Raw genomic sequence first — 16,570 nt, 5'->3', positions numbered from 1 at the left:
AGCCCTCATTTCAGAGCACCCCAGATGGCCTGTCTCTCAGAGCTGACACAGAGCACGTCAGAGCAGGACTTGAACTAACAAACAGCATCTCCGACAGGTCTGTGACCCTGGGCGTCACTCTGTGCGGCCTCCCTCTGCCTGGTCTTCCAGAGACTTCCACTGCAGACGGGGACCAGGCCTCTGTCTCCACCCATCACCCCTCCTCTCCCTGACTCCTGGGTTCCTCTCATTAAGAGAGTGTCTTCTTGAAGTTGTCTCCCACTCATGGGCCCGATAAAATGATTAGAAAACAAGCCAGAGCTGCAGCCCCTTGTCTATCCTGACTCTTAGGAGCCCACACCTGTTCCTTGGACCTGGCCGGTTCAGCGAGGTCCATTTTCTGCAGTGTGAGCCCCTGAGGTTTGAGGATTGGCTGAGCTGGGCAGCCTGACCCTGCCGGCCAGCCCTGCCCAGGTGTGCCTGTGTTGAGGTCAATATAAACACCACTCCAGGCAGCAAGAGGCACTGCAGGTATGCCTGACGCCATATTCTCTGCCCCGTCAGCAGCCTCGGGGCTGTGCTGGTGGGAGGGTGGGAGGGGCCACGGCTTTGTGGGTGGTCCGGTGTGAGTGGGGCTCTGCTGGAGATTCTGCAGGAGTTGCCAGGCTGCCACCTGCTAAAGAAGAGGATGTGTCACCCATACCTTCGGCTGGAATTTCTCCCCGGGCAGAGGTGAGGAAGGAAAAAAGCAGTGGGGGCCGGGACAGGAGGGGTATCTCAGGCAGGGAAATGGAAAGCTTCCAGAAGAGCGCCCGGGCTCAGGAGCATCCTGGCTGGCCTGCAGGCACCAAGTCGGCCTGCGTGCTGTCGCTGGTGTGGCTCCACGGCCCTCCCTCTAGGCTTTCAAGTCCTTGTACATATTCAGGTGTTTTACCTGGGAAGGGTGGGAACAGTTCAGCAGCAGCTGACCTGGGGCTCCCCTCACGTTTACGCTCAGACGCCTCGGCACGGTCCCCCAGGTTTGCAATGAGGACGCTTCTTGCGGGGGGCCTGCTGGCTGCATGGGAGATGATTCCCCACCTCTGACCAACTTCAGAATTGTTTACCACTGGAGCAAGTGCCCTGATAGCGTTTTCCTCTGTATAACTGGTGGGTTCTGCTTTTTTTTTTTCTTTTTTGGTTTAAGGTAGATTTATTTCTCTTTTATGTATTTATAGATATAAGCATGGAAATAATTCATTCCTATAAATACATCTGTGTGAAGGGAAGAACATTTTTCTGTTTTATTTTTCAATTTTATTTATTTTTGGAAATTTTGAAATTTTATTTTATTTATTTTTTTATACAGCAGGTTATTATTAGTTATCTATTTTATACATATACATGTATACAGGTCAATCCCAATCTCCCAACTCACCCCACCACCACCACCCCATGGATTCCCCCCCTTGGTGTCCATACGTTTGTTCTCTACCTCTGTGTCTCTATTTCTGCCCTGCAAACCGGTTCATCTGTATCATTTTTCTAGGTTCCACATATATGCATTAATAAACAATATTTGTTTTTCTCTTTCTGACTTACTTCACTCTGTAGGACAGTCTCTAGATCCATCGACGTCTCTACAAATGACCCAGTTTCATTCCTTTGTATGGCTGAGTAATATTCCATTTTATATATGTGCCACATCTTTATCCTTTCGTCTGTCTGTGGGCATTTAGGTTGCTTCCATTATGTGGTTATTGTAAATAGTGCTGCAGTGAACATTGTGGTGAATGTGTCTTTGGGATTTATGGTTTTCTCGGGGTATATGCCCAGAAGTGGGATTGCTGGATCATATGGTAATTCTATTTTTAGATTTTTAAGGAACCTCCATACTGTTCTCCATAGTGACTGTATCAATTTACATTCCCACCAATGGTGGAAGAGGGTTCCTTTTGTCCACACCCTCCCCAGCATTTGTTGTTTGTAGATCTTCTGATGATGCCCATTCTAACAGGTGTGAGGTGATACCTCATTGTAGTTTTGATTTGCATTTCTCTAATAATTAGTGATGGCGAGCAGCGTTTCATGTGCGTCTTGTCCATCTCTGCATCTTCTTTGAAGAAATGTCTATTTAGATCTTCTACCCATGTTTCTATTGGGTTGTTTGTTTCTTTAATATTAAGCTGCATGAGCTCTTTATATATATTGGAGATTAAACCTTTGTCCATTGATTTCTTTGCAAATATTTTCTCCCATTCTGAGAGTTGCCTTTTTCCATTCCCGTATTTTAGCAAAAAAAAATAAAGAAAGAAAAGGAAGCAGAACAGAGATGTGCGTAAAATATGCCTCTTGAAACTGTCGTTTTGAAATATGGACGTCTTTTAAAATTTTGGGTCGATATACGAACCCAGGATTTGTTTTCAGGGCAGGTGTCATTTACAGGCCTGCAATTATTTTAAATATCAACTGACCATTAGCGCTGGGCTTACAGCTGCTGTTGTGTGAAACGGCCACAAGGTGGCAGCAGTTCTCCTTTACCAAATCTGGTTACTAGGGCAACAGAGCCTCAGTGGAAGTCGTGTTCTAGGTTGTAATTTCGAATGGAATGTGCCAGGAAAAAGCCCCTTAAGTTTGTCTCACGACTTCTTGTTCGTTTTTTAAATTTAATTTTTATGTTTTATCACAGCAAGTTTGATTACAATGTTTGGCTTGTTGTAGGTGTGCAAGATATGGTTCTTTTGCATATATACATATGTCTGTTCTTCCTGGGACCCTTTTCCCATGTACGTTATGACAGAATGTTGAGTAGTCTTCTCTTGGTATTCCGTAGGTGTTTGGTGATTCTATATTTCACCTGTGTTTGTATATGTCTGTTAACCCCAATATCCTAATATATCCAATCCTCACACCTTTCCAGTGGTGAACCATAAGTTTGTTTAATGAATCTGTGATTGCCCTTCTCTGTGGAAATATCTTCACTGGTATCAATTTTTAGGTAACACCTATAAGTGATATCATATGATATGTGTCTTTCTCTTTCTGACTTACTACAAGTCACGTGATTACCTCTAGACTCATCTACGGTGCTGCAAATGGCATTGTGTCCTTTTTTTCCTGGGCTAATATTCTGTCTGTACATGTACCAGTTCGTCTTTGTCCAGTCATCTGTTGAGGGACTTTTTGGTTGCTTCCATGTCATGGCTACTGCAATGCTGCGGCAATGCACATTTGCCTGCCTGTGTCTTTCCAATTCTGTCTTCTTAGGGTCTAGGCCCAGGAGTGGGCCTGCTGTATCATATGGTAGCAAAATGTTTACCTTCTAGAAGACCCTCCATTCTGTTCTCATTACTGGCTCTTACCAGGTTACGTCCCACTTAAAGTTGAGGTTATGGTCTTCTCCACGACACCTTCAGCGTTTATTGTTTGTAGTATTTTTGCTGATGTTTATTCTGACTAGTGTGAGCTGACACCAATTTGTGGTTAGATTTTCATGCGTCTCATAATCCCTTGAAATGGAGCTTTCTCACATGTCCTTATGTTCCTCAAACTGTGAGTACAGCTTACTTCTTCAAATTGTTTTCATGAAGTATGTGTGACATTTAGAAAAGTTTTGGCCATTACCTCCCTCAAGACATTTTGAGGTCAGGTTTCATTTACAGCCCTCCAGTACTGGTGCATATGAAGTGACCCTTAGCACAGGTTTTAAAGCTGCTGTTGCAGGTAACGGCCAGAGGGCGCAGCATTTCTGCTTTTCCCAATCTGGTAACTAGGGAAACAGACCATCCCGGCATTGGTGTTCCTCGGTTATATATTAGAGTGGAATGTGCCCCCAAAAGCTGATGTCTCCTTACTTATGTTTCCTTTATGAATTGAATTTATAGTTTTCTGATTGGAGTCATATTCCACTGTGTACATGGACCACTTCTACTTTGTGCATTCCTCTGTTGATGGACATTTTCGTAGCTTCCAAGTATTGGCTATGTTAAATATTGCTGTAGTGCAAGATTACCAGCCTGTGTCTTTTCTTTTTGGCTGTACGTGGGCCTCTCATTGCCGTGGACCCTCCCATTGCAGAGCACAGGCTCCGGACATGCAGGCCCAGCAGCCATAGCTCACGGGACCGGCCGCTCCAAGGCATGTGGCATCTTCCTGAACCAGGGCATGAACCCGTGTCCCCTGCATTGGCAGGCGGACTCTGAACCACTGCGCCACCAGTGACGCCCAGCCTGTGTCTTTTTGATTCTCATCCCCTCAGGCGATAGGCCCAGCAGTGGGTATGCTTGATTGAATGGTAGCTCAGTATTTACCTTTCCAAGGCACCTCATTTTTGTTTTCATTACTGGCTCTTACAATGTCCCACATTGAACCAAGGGTAGGCATTTCACCAAAACCCCTTCAGCCTTTATTGTTTGCAGAATTTTTCTGCTGGGCATTCTGACTGGTGTGAGCTGATAGGTTTTTGTCATTTGGATTTGCATATCTTTAATTATTCCTAATGTTCAGCCTTTTCCCATGCCTTTTTAAATTTCTTGTACAGAGAAACAGAAAAAAACAGAGAGTGCAATTAACCTCTTGAAATAGTCTTCTTGGATGGTTGCCCTCTTTTGAATTTTTTGGTCAATTTTCGACCCCAGGATTGTTTTTGAGGGCAGGTGTCATTCACAGGCCTGCAATGAGTGTGAATATTTAGTGACCATTAGCACTGGGTTTAAAGCTGCTGTTGTTGGAAATGGCCACAAGGTGGCGGTATTTCTCCATTCCCACATCTAGTTACTAGGGCAGCAGAGCCTTTCTGGGACCAATGGAATACAGAAGAAGGCATCATTGAAGTCTAATACAGAAAAACATGTCCTGGTGGATGGTAGAATGGCCAGCAGGGTGTAGGAATTAGGGACTACTGGATGTATATCCTCGGAGACTTCACTGACTGTCCTGATATCCTTTACCATGTCCCCAGCAGCCCACGGGGCTGACGTGGTCAGGGCAATGCCAGGTTATGGAGCTCACCTGCGCAACTACCCAGCAGCCCATGGGGCTCTCGTGGTCAGGCCCCTCCCAGAATATGGGGCTCACCTGGGCAGGTCCCCAGCAGACCACAGGGCTCTCATGGTCAGGCTACTCCCAGGATATGGAGCTCACCTGTGCAACTACCCAGCAGCCCATGGGGCTCTCATGATCAGGCCCCTCCCAGGATACGTAGCTCCCGTGGGCAGGTAGGACAGCAGGGCCGGGAACACAGGAATCGTGCACGTAGCCCTCATTTCAGAGCACCCCAGATGGCCTGTCTCTCAGAGCTGACACAGAGCACGTCAGAGCAGGACTTGAACTAACAAACAGCATCTCCGACAGGTCTGTGACCCTGGGCGTCACTCTGTGCGGCCTCCCTCTGCCTGGTCTTCCAGAGACTTCCACTGCAGACGGGGACCAGGCCTCTGTCTCCACCCATCACCCCTCCTCTCCCTGACTCCTGGGTTCCTCTCATTAAGAGAGTGTCTTCTTGAAGTTGTCTCCCACTCATGGGCCCGATAAAATGATTAGAAAACAAGCCAGAGCTGCAGCCCCTTGTCTATCCTGACTCTTAGGAGCCCACACCTGTTCCTTGGACCTGGCCAGTTCAGCGAGGTCCGTTTTCTGCAGTGTGAGCCCCTGAGGTTTGAGGATTGGCTGAGCTGGGCAGCCTGACCCTGCCGGCCAGCCCTGCCCAGGTGTGCCTGTGTTGAGGTCAATATAAACACCACTCCAGGCAGCAAGAGGCACTGCAGGTATGCCTGACGCCATATTCTCTGCCCCGTCAGCAGTCTCGGGGCTGTGCTGGTGGGAGGGTGGGAGGGGCCACGGCTTTGTGGGTGGTCCGGTGTGAGTGGGGCTCTGCTGGAGATTCTGCAGGAGTTGCCAGGCTGCCACCTGCTAAAGAAGAGGATGTGTCACCCATACCTTCGGCTGGAATTTCTCCCCGGGCAGAGGTGAGGAAGGAAAAAAGCAGTGGGGGCCGGGACAGGAGGGGTATCTCAGGCAGGGAAATGGAAAGTTTCCAGAAGAGCGCCCGGGCTCAGGAGCATCCTGGCTGGCCTGCAGGCACCAAGTCGGCCTGCGTGCTGTCGCTGGTGTGGCTCCACGGCCCTTCCTCTAGGCTTTCAAGTCCTTGTACATATTCAGGTGTTTTACCTGGGAAGGGTGGGAACAGTTCAGCAGCAGTTGACCGGGGGCTCCCCTCACGTTTACGCTCAGACGCCTCGGCACGGTCCCCCAGGTTTGCAATGAGGTCGCTTCTTGCGGGGGGCCTGCTGGCTGCATGGGAGATGATTCCCCACCTCTGACCAACTTCAGAATTGTTTACCACTGGAGCAAGTGCCCTGATAGCGTTTTCCTCTGTATAACTGGTGGCTTCTGTTTTTTTTTTTTTTTTCTTTTTTGGTTCAAGGTAGATTTTATTTCTCTTTTATGTATTTATAGATATAAGCATGGAAATAATTAATTCCTATAAATACATCTGTGTGAAGGGAAGAACATTTTTCTGTTTTATTTTTCAATTTTATTTATTTTTGGAAATTTTGAAATTTTATTTATTTTTTTATACAGCAGGTTATTATTAGTTATCTATTTTATACATATACATGTATACAGGTCAATCCCAATCTCCCAACTCACCCCACCACCACCACCCCATGGATTCCCCCCCTTGGTGTCCATACGTTTGTTCTCTACCTCTGTGTCTCTATTTCTGCCCTGCAAACCGGTTCATCTGTATCATTTTTCTAGGTTCCACATATATGCATTAATAAACAATATTTGTTTTTCTCTTTCTGACTTACTTCACTCTGTAGGACAGTCTCTAGATCCATCGACGTCTCTACAAATGACCCAGTTTCATTCCTTTGTATGGCTGAGTAATATTCCATTTTATATATGTGCCACATCTTTATCCTTTCGTCTGTCTGTGGGCATTTAGGTTGCTTCCATTATGTGGTTATTGTAAATAGTGCTGCAGTGAACATTGTGGTGAATGTGTCTTTGGGATTTATGGTTTTCTCGGGGTATATGCCCAGAAGTGGGATTGCTGGATCATATGGTAATTCTATTTTTAGATTTTTAAGGAACCTCCATACTGTTCTCCATAGTGACTGTATCAATTTACATTCCCACCAATGGTGGAAGAGGGTTCCTTTTGTCCACACCCTCCCCAGCATTTGTTGTTTGTAGATCTTCTGATGATGCCCATTCTAACAGGTGTGAGGTGATACCTCATTGTAGTTTTGATTTGCATTTCTCTAATAATTAGTGATGGCGAGCAGCGTTTCATGTGCGTCTTGTCCATCTCTGCATCTTCTTTGAAGAAATGTCTATTTAGATCTTCTACCCATGTTTCTATTGGGTTGTTTGTTTCTTTAATATTAAGCTGCATGAGCTCTTTATATATATTGGAGATTAAACCTTTGTCCATTGATTTCTTTGCAAATATTTTCTCCCATTCTGAGAGTTGCCTTTTTCCATTCCCGTATTTTAGCAAAAAAAAATAAAGAAAGAAAAGGAAGCAGAACAGAGATGTGCGTAAAATATGCCTCTTGAAACTGTCGTTTTGAAATATGGACGTCTTTTAAAATTTTGGGTCGATATACGAACCCAGGATTTGTTTTCAGGGCAGGTGTCATTTACAGGCCTGCAATTATTTTAAATATCAACTGACCATTAGCGCTGGGCTTACAGCTGCTGTTGTGTGAAACGGCCACAAGGTGGCAGCAGTTCTCCTTTACCAAATCTGGTTACTAGGGCAACAGAGCCTCAGTGGAAGTCGTGTTCTAGGTTGTAATTTCGAATGGAATGTGCCAGGAAAAAGCCCCTTAAGTTTGTCTCACGACTTCTTGTTCGTTTTTTAAATTTAATTTTTATGTTTTATCACAGCAAGTTTGATTACAATGTTTGGCTTGTTGTAGGTGTGCAAGATATGGTTCTTTTGCATATATACATATGTCTGTTCTTCCTGGGACCCTTTTCCCATGTACGTTATGACAGAATGTTGAGTAGTCTTCTCTTGGTATTCCGTAGGTGTTTGGTGATTCTATATTTCACCTGTGTTTGTATATGTCTGTTAACCCCAATATCCTAATATATCCAATCCTCACACCTTTCCAGTGGTGAACCATAAGTTTGTTTAATGAATCTGTGATTGCCCTTCTCTGTGGAAATATCTTCACTGGTATCAATTTTTAGGTAACACCTATAAGTGATATCATATGATATGTGTCTTTCTCTTTCTGACTTACTACAAGTCACGTGATTACCTCTAGACTCATCTACGGTGCTGCAAATGGCATTGTGTCCTTTTTTTCCTGGGCTGATATTCTGTCTGTACATGTACCAGTTCGTCTTTGTCCAGTCATCTGTTGAGGGACTTTTTGGTTGCTTCCATGTCATGGCTACTGCAATGCTGCGGCAATGCACATTTGCCTGCCTGTGTCTTTCCAATTCTGTCTTCTTAGGGTCTAGGCCCAGGAGTGGGCCTGCTGTATCATATGGTAGCAAAATGTTTACCTTCTGGAAGACCCTCCATTCTGTTCTCATTACTGGCTCTTACCAGGTTACGTCCCACTTAAAGTTGAGGTTATGGTCTTCTCCACGACACCTTCAGCGTTTATTGTTTGTAGTATTTTTGCTGATGTTTATTCTGACTAGTGTGAGCTGACACCAATTTGTGGTTAGATTTTCATGCGTCTCATAATCCCTTGAAATGGAGCTTTCTCACATGTCCTTATGTTCCTCAAACTGTGAGTACAGCTTACTTCTTCAAATTGTTTTCATGAAGTATGTGTGACATTTAGAAAAGTTTTGGCCATTACCTCCCTCAAGACATTTTGAGGTCAGGTTTCATTTACAGCCCTCCAGTACTGGTGCATATGAAGTGACCCTTAGCACAGGTTTTAAAGCTGCTGTTGCAGGTAACGGCCAGAGGGCGGCAGCATTTCTGCTTTTCCCAATCTGGTAACTAGGGAAACAGACCATCCCGGCATTGGTGTTCCTCGGTTATATATTAGAGTGGAATGTGCCCCCAAAAGCTGATGTCTCCTTACTTATGTTTCCTTTATGAATTGAATTTATAGTTTTCTGATTGGAGTCATATTCCACTGTGTACATGGACCACTTCTACTTTGTGCATTCCTCTGTTGATGGACATTTTCGTAGCTTCCAAGTATTGGCTATGTTAAATATTGCTGTAATGCAAGATTACCAGCCTGTGTCTTTTCTTTTTGGCTGTACGTGGGCCTCTCATTGCCGTGGACCCTCCCATTGCAGAGCACAGGCTCCGGACATGCAGGCCCAGCAGCCATAGCTCACGGGACCGGCCGCTCCAAGGCATGTGGCATCTTCCTGAACCAGGGCATGAACCCGTGTCCCCTGCATTGGCAGGCGGACTCTGAACCACTGCGCCACCAGTGACGCCCAGCCTGTGTCTTTTTGATTCTCATCCCCTCAGGCGATAGGCCCAGCAGTGGGTATGCTTGATTGAATGGTAGCTCAGTATTTACCTTTCCAAGGCACCTCATTTTTGTTTTCATTACTGGCTCTTACAATGTCCCACATTGAACCAAGGGTAGGCATTTCACCAAAACCCCTTCAGCCTTTATTGTTTGCAGAATTTTTCTGCTGGGCATTCTGACTGGTGTGAGCTGATAGGTTTTTGTCATTTGGATTTGCATATCTTTAATTATTCCTAATGTTCAGCCTTTTCCCATGCCTTTTTAAATTTCTTGTACAGAGAAACAGAAAAAAACAGAGAGTGCAATTAACCTCTTGAAATAGTCTTCTTGGATGGTTGCCCTCTTTTGAATTTTTTGGTCAATTTTCGACCCCAGGATTGTTTTTGAGGGCAGGTGTCATTCACAGGCCTGCAATGAGTGTGAATATTTAGTGACCATTAGCACTGGGTTTAAAGCTGCTGTTGTTGGAAATGGCCACAAGGTGGCGGTATTTCTCCATTCCCACATCTAGTTACTAGGGCAGCAGAGCCTTTCTGGGACCAATGGAATACAGAAGAAGGCATCATTGAAGTCTAATACAGAAAAACATGTCCTGGTGGATGGTAGAATGGCCAGCAGTGTGTAGGAATTAGGGACTACTGGATGTATATCCTCGGAGACTTCACTGACTGTCCTGATATCCTTTACCATGTCCCCAGCAGCCCACGGGGCTGACGTGGTCAGGGCAATGCCAGGTTATGGAGCTCACCTGCGCAACTACCCAGCAGCCCATGGGGCTCTCGTGGTCAGGCCCCTCCCAGGATATGGGGCTCACCTGGGCATGTCCCCAGCAGACCACAGGGCTCTCATGGTCAGGCTACTCCCAGGTTATGGAGCTCACCTGTGCAACTACCCAGCAGCCCATGGGGCTCTCGTGATCAGGCCCCTCCCAGGATACGTAGCTCCCGTGGGCAGGTAGGACAGCAGGGCCGGGAACACAGGAATCGTGCACGTAGCCCTCATTTCAGAGCACCCCAGATGGCCTGTCTCTCAGAGCTGACACAGAGCACGTCAGAGCAGGACTTGAACTAACAAACAGCATCTCCGACAGGTCTGTGACCCTGGGCGTCACTCTGTGCGGCCTCCCTCTGCCTGGTCTTCCAGAGACTTCCACTGCAGACGGGGACCAGGCCTCTGTCTCCACCCATCACCCCTCCTCTCCCTGACTCCTGGGTTCCTCTCATTAAGAGAGTGTCTTCTTGAAGTTGTCTCCCACTCATGGGCCCGATAAAATGATTAGAAAACAAGCCAGAGCTGCAGCCCCTTGTCTATCCTGACTCTTAGGAGCCCACACCTGTTCCTTGGACCTGGCCGGTTCAGCGAGGTCCATTTTCTGCAGTGTGAGCCCCTGAGGTTTGAGGATTGGCTGAGCTGGGCAGCCTGACCCTGCCGGCCAGCCCTGCCCAGGTGTGCCTGTGTTGAGGTCAATATAAACACCACTCCAGGCAGCAAGAGGCACTGCAGGTATGCCTGACGCCATATTCTCTGCCCCGTCAGCAGCCTCGGGGCTGTGCTGGTGGGAGGGTGGGAGGGGCCACGGCTTTGTGGGTGGTCCGGTGTGAGTGGGGCTCTGCTGGAGATTCTGCAGGAGTTGCCAGGCTGCCACCTGCTAAAGAAGAGGATGTGTCACCCATACCTTCGGCTGGAATTTCTCCCCGGGCAGAGGTGAGGAAGGAAAAAAGCAGTGGGGGCTGGGACAGGAGGGGTATCTCAGGCAGGGAAATGGAAAGCTTCCAGAAGAGCGCCCGGGCTCAGGAGCATCCTGGCTGGCCTGCAGGCACCAAGTCGGCCTGCGTGCTGTCGCTGGTGTGGCTCCACGGCCCTCCCTCTAGGCTTTCAAGTCCTTGTACATATTCAGGTGTTTTACCTGGGAAGGGTGGGAACAGTTCAGCAGCAGCTGACCTGGGGCTCCCCTCACGTTTACGCTCAGATGCCTCGGCACGGTCCCCCAGGTTTCCAATGAGGACGGTTCTTGCGGGGGGCCTGCTGGCTGCATGGGAGATGATTCCCCACCTCTGACCAACTTCAGAATTGTTTACCACTGGAGCAAGTGCCCTGATAGCGTTTTCCTCTGTATAACTGGTGGGTTCTGCTTTTTTTTTTTCTTTTTTGGTTTAAGGTAGATTTATTTCTCTTTTATGTATTTATAGATATAAGCATGGAAATAATTCATTCCTATAAATACATCTGTGTGAAGGGAAGAACATTTTTCTGTTTTATTTTTCAATTTTATTTATTTTTGGAAATTTTGAAATTTTATTTTATTTATTTTTTTATACAGCAGGTTATTATTAGTTATCTATTTTATACATATACATGTATACAGGTCAATCCCAATCTCCCAACTCACCCCACCACCACCACCCCATGGATTCCCCCCCTTGGTGTCCATACGTTTGTTCTCTACCTCTGTGTCTCTATTTCTGCCCTGCAAACCGGTTCATCTGTATCATTTTTCTAGGTTCCACATATATGCATTAATAAACAATATTTGTTTTTCTCTTTCTGACTTACTTCACTCTGTAGGACAGTCTCTAGATCCATCGACGTCTCTACAAATGACCCAGTTTCATTCCTTTGTATGGCTGAGTAATATTCCATTTTATCTATGTGCCACATCTTTATCCTTTCGTCTGTCTGTGGGCATTTAGGTTGCTTCCATTACGTGGTTATTGTAAATAGTGCTGCAGTGAACATTGTGGTGAATGTGTCTTTTGGATTTATGGTTTTCTCTGGGTATATGCCCAGAAGTGGGATTGCTGGATCATATGGTAATTCTATTTTTAGATTTTTAAGGAACCTCCATACTGTTCTCCATAGTGACTGTATCAATTTACATTCCCACCAATGGTGGAAGAGGGTACCTTTTGTCCACACCCTCCCCAGCATTTGTTGTTTGTAGATCTTCTGATGATGCCCATTCTAACAGGTGTGAGGTGATACCTCATTGTAGTTTTGATTTGCATTTCTCTAATAATTAGTGATGTCGAGCAGCTTTTCATGTGCGTCTTGTCCATCTCTGCATCTTCTTTGAAGAAATGTCTATTTAGATCTTCTACCCATTTTTCTATTGGGTTGTTTGTTTCTTTAATATTAAGCTGCATGAGCTCTTTATATATATTGTAGATTAAACCTTTGTCCATTGATTTCTTTGCAAATATTTTCTCCCATTCTGAGGGTTGCCTTTTTCCATTCCCGTATTTTAGCAAAAAAAAATAAAGAAAGAAAAGGAAGCAGAACAGAGATGTGCGTAAAATATGCCTCTTGAAACTGTTGTTTTGAAATATGGACGTCTTTTAAAATTTTGTGTCGATATACGAACCCAGGATTTGTTTTCAGGGCAGGTGTCATTTACAGGCCTGCAATTATCTTGAATATCAACTGACCATTAGCGCTGGGCTTACAGCTGCTGTTGTGTGAAACGGCCACAAGGTGGCAGCAGTTCTCCTTTACCAAATCTGGTTACTAGGGCCACAGAACCTCAGTGGAAGTCGTGTTCTAGGTTGTAATTTCGAATGGAATGTGCCAGGAAAAAGCCCCTTAAGTTTGTCTCACGACTTCTTGTTCGTTTTTTAAATTTAATTTTTATTTTTTATCACAGCAAGTTTGATTACAATGTTTGGCTTGTTGTAGGTGTGCAAGATGTGGTTCTTTTGCACATATACATATGTCTGTTCTTCCTGGGACCCTTTTCCCATGTACGTTATGACAGAATGTTGAGTAGTCTTCTCTTGGTATTCCGTAGGTGTTTGGTGATTCTATATTTCACCTGTGTTTGTATATGTCTGTTAACCCCAATATCCTAATATATCCAATCCTCACACCTTTCCAGTGGTGAACCATAAGTTTGTTTAATGAATCTGTGATTGCCCTTCTCTGTGGAAATATCTTCACTGGTATCAATTTTTAGGTAACACCTATAAGTGATATCATATGATATGTGTCTTTCTCTTTCTGACTTACTACAAGTCACGTGATTACCTCTAGACTCATCTACGGTGCTGCAAATGGCATTGTGTCCTTTTTTTCCTGGGCTAATATTCTGTCTGTACATGTACCAGTTCGTCTTTGTCCAGTCATCTGTTGAGGGACTTTTTGGTTGCTTCCATGTCATGGCTACTGCAATGCTGCGGCAATGCACATTTGCCTGCCTGTGTCTTTCCAATTCTGTCTTCTTAGGGTCTAGGCCCAGGAGTGGGCCTGCTGTATCATATGGTAGCAAAATGTTTACCTTCTGGAAGACCCTCCATTCTGTTCTCATTACTGGCTCTTACCAGGTTACGTCCCACTTAAAGTTGAGGTTATGGTCTTCTCCACGACACCTTCAGCGTTTATTGTTTGTAGTATTTTTGCTGATGTTTATTCTGACTAGTGTGAGCTGACACCACTTTGTGGTTGGATTTTCATGCGTCTCATAATCCCTTGAAATGGAGCTTTCTCACATGTCCTTATGTTCCTCAAACTGTGAGTACAGCTTACCTCTTCAAATTGTTTTCATGAAGTATGTGTGACATTTAGAAATATTTTGGCCATTACCTCCCTCAAGACATTTTGAGGTCAGGTTTCATTTACAGCCCTCCAGTACTGGTGCATATGAAGTGACCCTTAGCACAGGTTTTAAAGCTGCTGTTGCAGGTAACGGCCCGAGGGTGGCAGCATTTCTGCTTTTCCCAATCTGGTAACTAGGGAAACAGACCATCCCGGCAGTGGTGTTCTTCGGTTATATATTAGAGTGGAATGTGCCCCCAAAAGCTGATGTCTCCTTACTTATGTTTGCTTTATGTATTGAATTTATAGTTTTCTGATTGGAGTCATATTCCACTGTGTACATGGACCACTTCTTCTTTGTGCATTCCTCTGTTGATGGACATTTTCGTAGCTTCCAAGTATTGGCTATGTTAAATATTGCTGTAGTGCAGGATTACCAGCCTGTGTCTTTTCTTTTTGGCTGTACGTGGGCCTCTCATTGCCGTGGACCCTCCCATTGCACAGCACAGGCTCCGGACATGCAGGCCCAGCAGCCATAGCTCACGGGACCGGCCGCTCCACGGCATGTGGCATCTTCCTGAACCGGGGCATGAACCCGTGTCCCCTGCATTGGCAGGCGGACTCTGAACCACTGCGCCACCAGTGACGCCCAGCCTGTGTCTTTTTGATTCTCATCCCCTCAGGCGATAGGCCCAGCAGTGGGTATGCTTGATTGAATGGTAGCTCAGTATTTACCTTTCCAAGGCACCTCATTTTTGTTTTCATTACTGGCTCTTACAATGTCCCACGTTGAACCAAGGGTAGGCATTTCTCCAAAACCCCTTCAGCCTTTATTGTTTGCAGAATTTTTGCTGCTGGGCATTCTGACTGGTGTGAGCTGATAGGTTTTTGTCATTTGGATTTGCATATCTTTAATTATTCCTAATGTTCAGCCTTTTCCCATGCCTTTTTAAATTTCTTGTACAGAGAAACAGAAAAAAACAGAGAGTGCAATTAACCTCTTGAAATAGTCTTCTTGGATGGTTGCCCTCTTTTGAATTTTTTGGTCAATTTTCGACCCCAGGATTGTTTTTGAGGGCAGGTGTCATTCACAGGCCTGCAATGAGTGTGAATATTTAGTGACCATTAGCACTGGGTTTAAAGCTGCTGTTGTTGGAAATGGACACAAGGTGGCGGTATTTCTCCATTCCCACATCTAGTTACTGGGCAGCAGAGCCTTTCTGGGACCAATGGAATACAGAAGAAGGCATCATTGAAGTCTAATACAGAAAACCATGTCCTGGTGGATGGTAGAATAGCCAGCAGGGTGTAGGAATTAGGGACTACTGGATGTATATCCTCGGTGACTTCACTGACTGTCCTGATATCCTTTACCACGTCCCCAGCAGCCCACGGGGCTGACGTGGTCAGGGCAATGCCAGGTTATGGAGCTCACCTGCGCAACTACCCAGCAGCCCATGGGGCTCTCGTGGTCAGGCCCCTCCCAGGATATGGGGCTCACCTGGGCAGGTCCCCAGCAGACCACAGGGCTCTCATGGTCAGGCTACTCCCAGGTTATGGAGCTCACCTGTGCAACTACCCAGCAGCCCATGGGGCTCTCATGATCAGGCCCCTCCCAGGATACGTAGCTCCCGTGGGCAGGTAGGACAGCAGGGCCGGGAACACAGGAATCGTGCACGTAGCCCTCATTTCAGAGCACCCCAGATGGCCTGTCTCTCAGAGCTGACACAGAGCACGTCAGAGCAGGACTTGAACTAACAAACAGCATCTCCGACAGGTCTGTGACCCTGGGCGTCACTCTGTGCGGCCTCCCTCTGCCTGGTCTTCCAGAGACTTCCACTGCAGACGGGGACCAGGCCTCTGTCTCCACCCATCACCCCTCCTCTCCCTGACTCCTGGGTTCCTCTCATTAAGAGAGTGTCTTCTTGAAGTTGTCTCCCACTCATGGGCCCGATAAAATGATTAGAAAACAAGCCAGAGCTGCAGCCCCTTGTCTATCCTGACTCTTAGGAGCCCACACCTGTTCCTTGGACCTGGCCGGTTCAGCGAGGTCCGTTTTCTGCAGTGTGAGCCCCTGAGGTTTGAGGATTGGCTGAGCTGGGCAGCCTGACCCTGCCGGCCAGCCCTGCCCAGGTGTGCCTGTGTTGAGGTCAATATAAACACCACTCCAGGCAGCAAGAGGCACTGCAGGTATGCCTGACGCCATATTCTCTGCCCCGTCAGCAGTCTCGGGGCTGTGCTGGTGGGAGGGTGGGAGGGGCCACGGCTTTGTGAGTGGTCCGGTGTGAGTGGGGCTCTGCTGGAGATTCTGCAGGAGTTGCCAGGCTGCCACCTGCTAAAGAAGAGGATGTGTCACCCTTACCTTCGGCTGGAATTTCTCCCCGGGCAGAGGTGAGGAAGGAAAAAAGCAGTGGGGGCCGGGACAGGAGGGGTATCTCAGGCAGGGAAATGGAAAGCTTCCAGAAGAGCGCCCGGGCTCAGGAGCATCCTGGCTGGCCTGCAGGCACCAAGTCGGCCTGCGTGCTGTCGCTGGTGTGGCTCCACGGCCCTTCCTCTAGGCTTTCAAGTCCTTGTACATATTCAGGTGTTTTACCTGGGAAGGGTGGGAA

This window comes from Mesoplodon densirostris, chromosome 18 (genome assembly GCF_025265405.1).
Source record: "Mesoplodon densirostris isolate mMesDen1 chromosome 18, mMesDen1 primary haplotype, whole genome shotgun sequence".
In the NCBI taxonomy this organism is placed as follows: domain Eukaryota; kingdom Metazoa; phylum Chordata; class Mammalia; order Artiodactyla; family Ziphiidae; genus Mesoplodon; species Mesoplodon densirostris.
Note: the sequence above shows the minus strand (reverse complement) of the source record.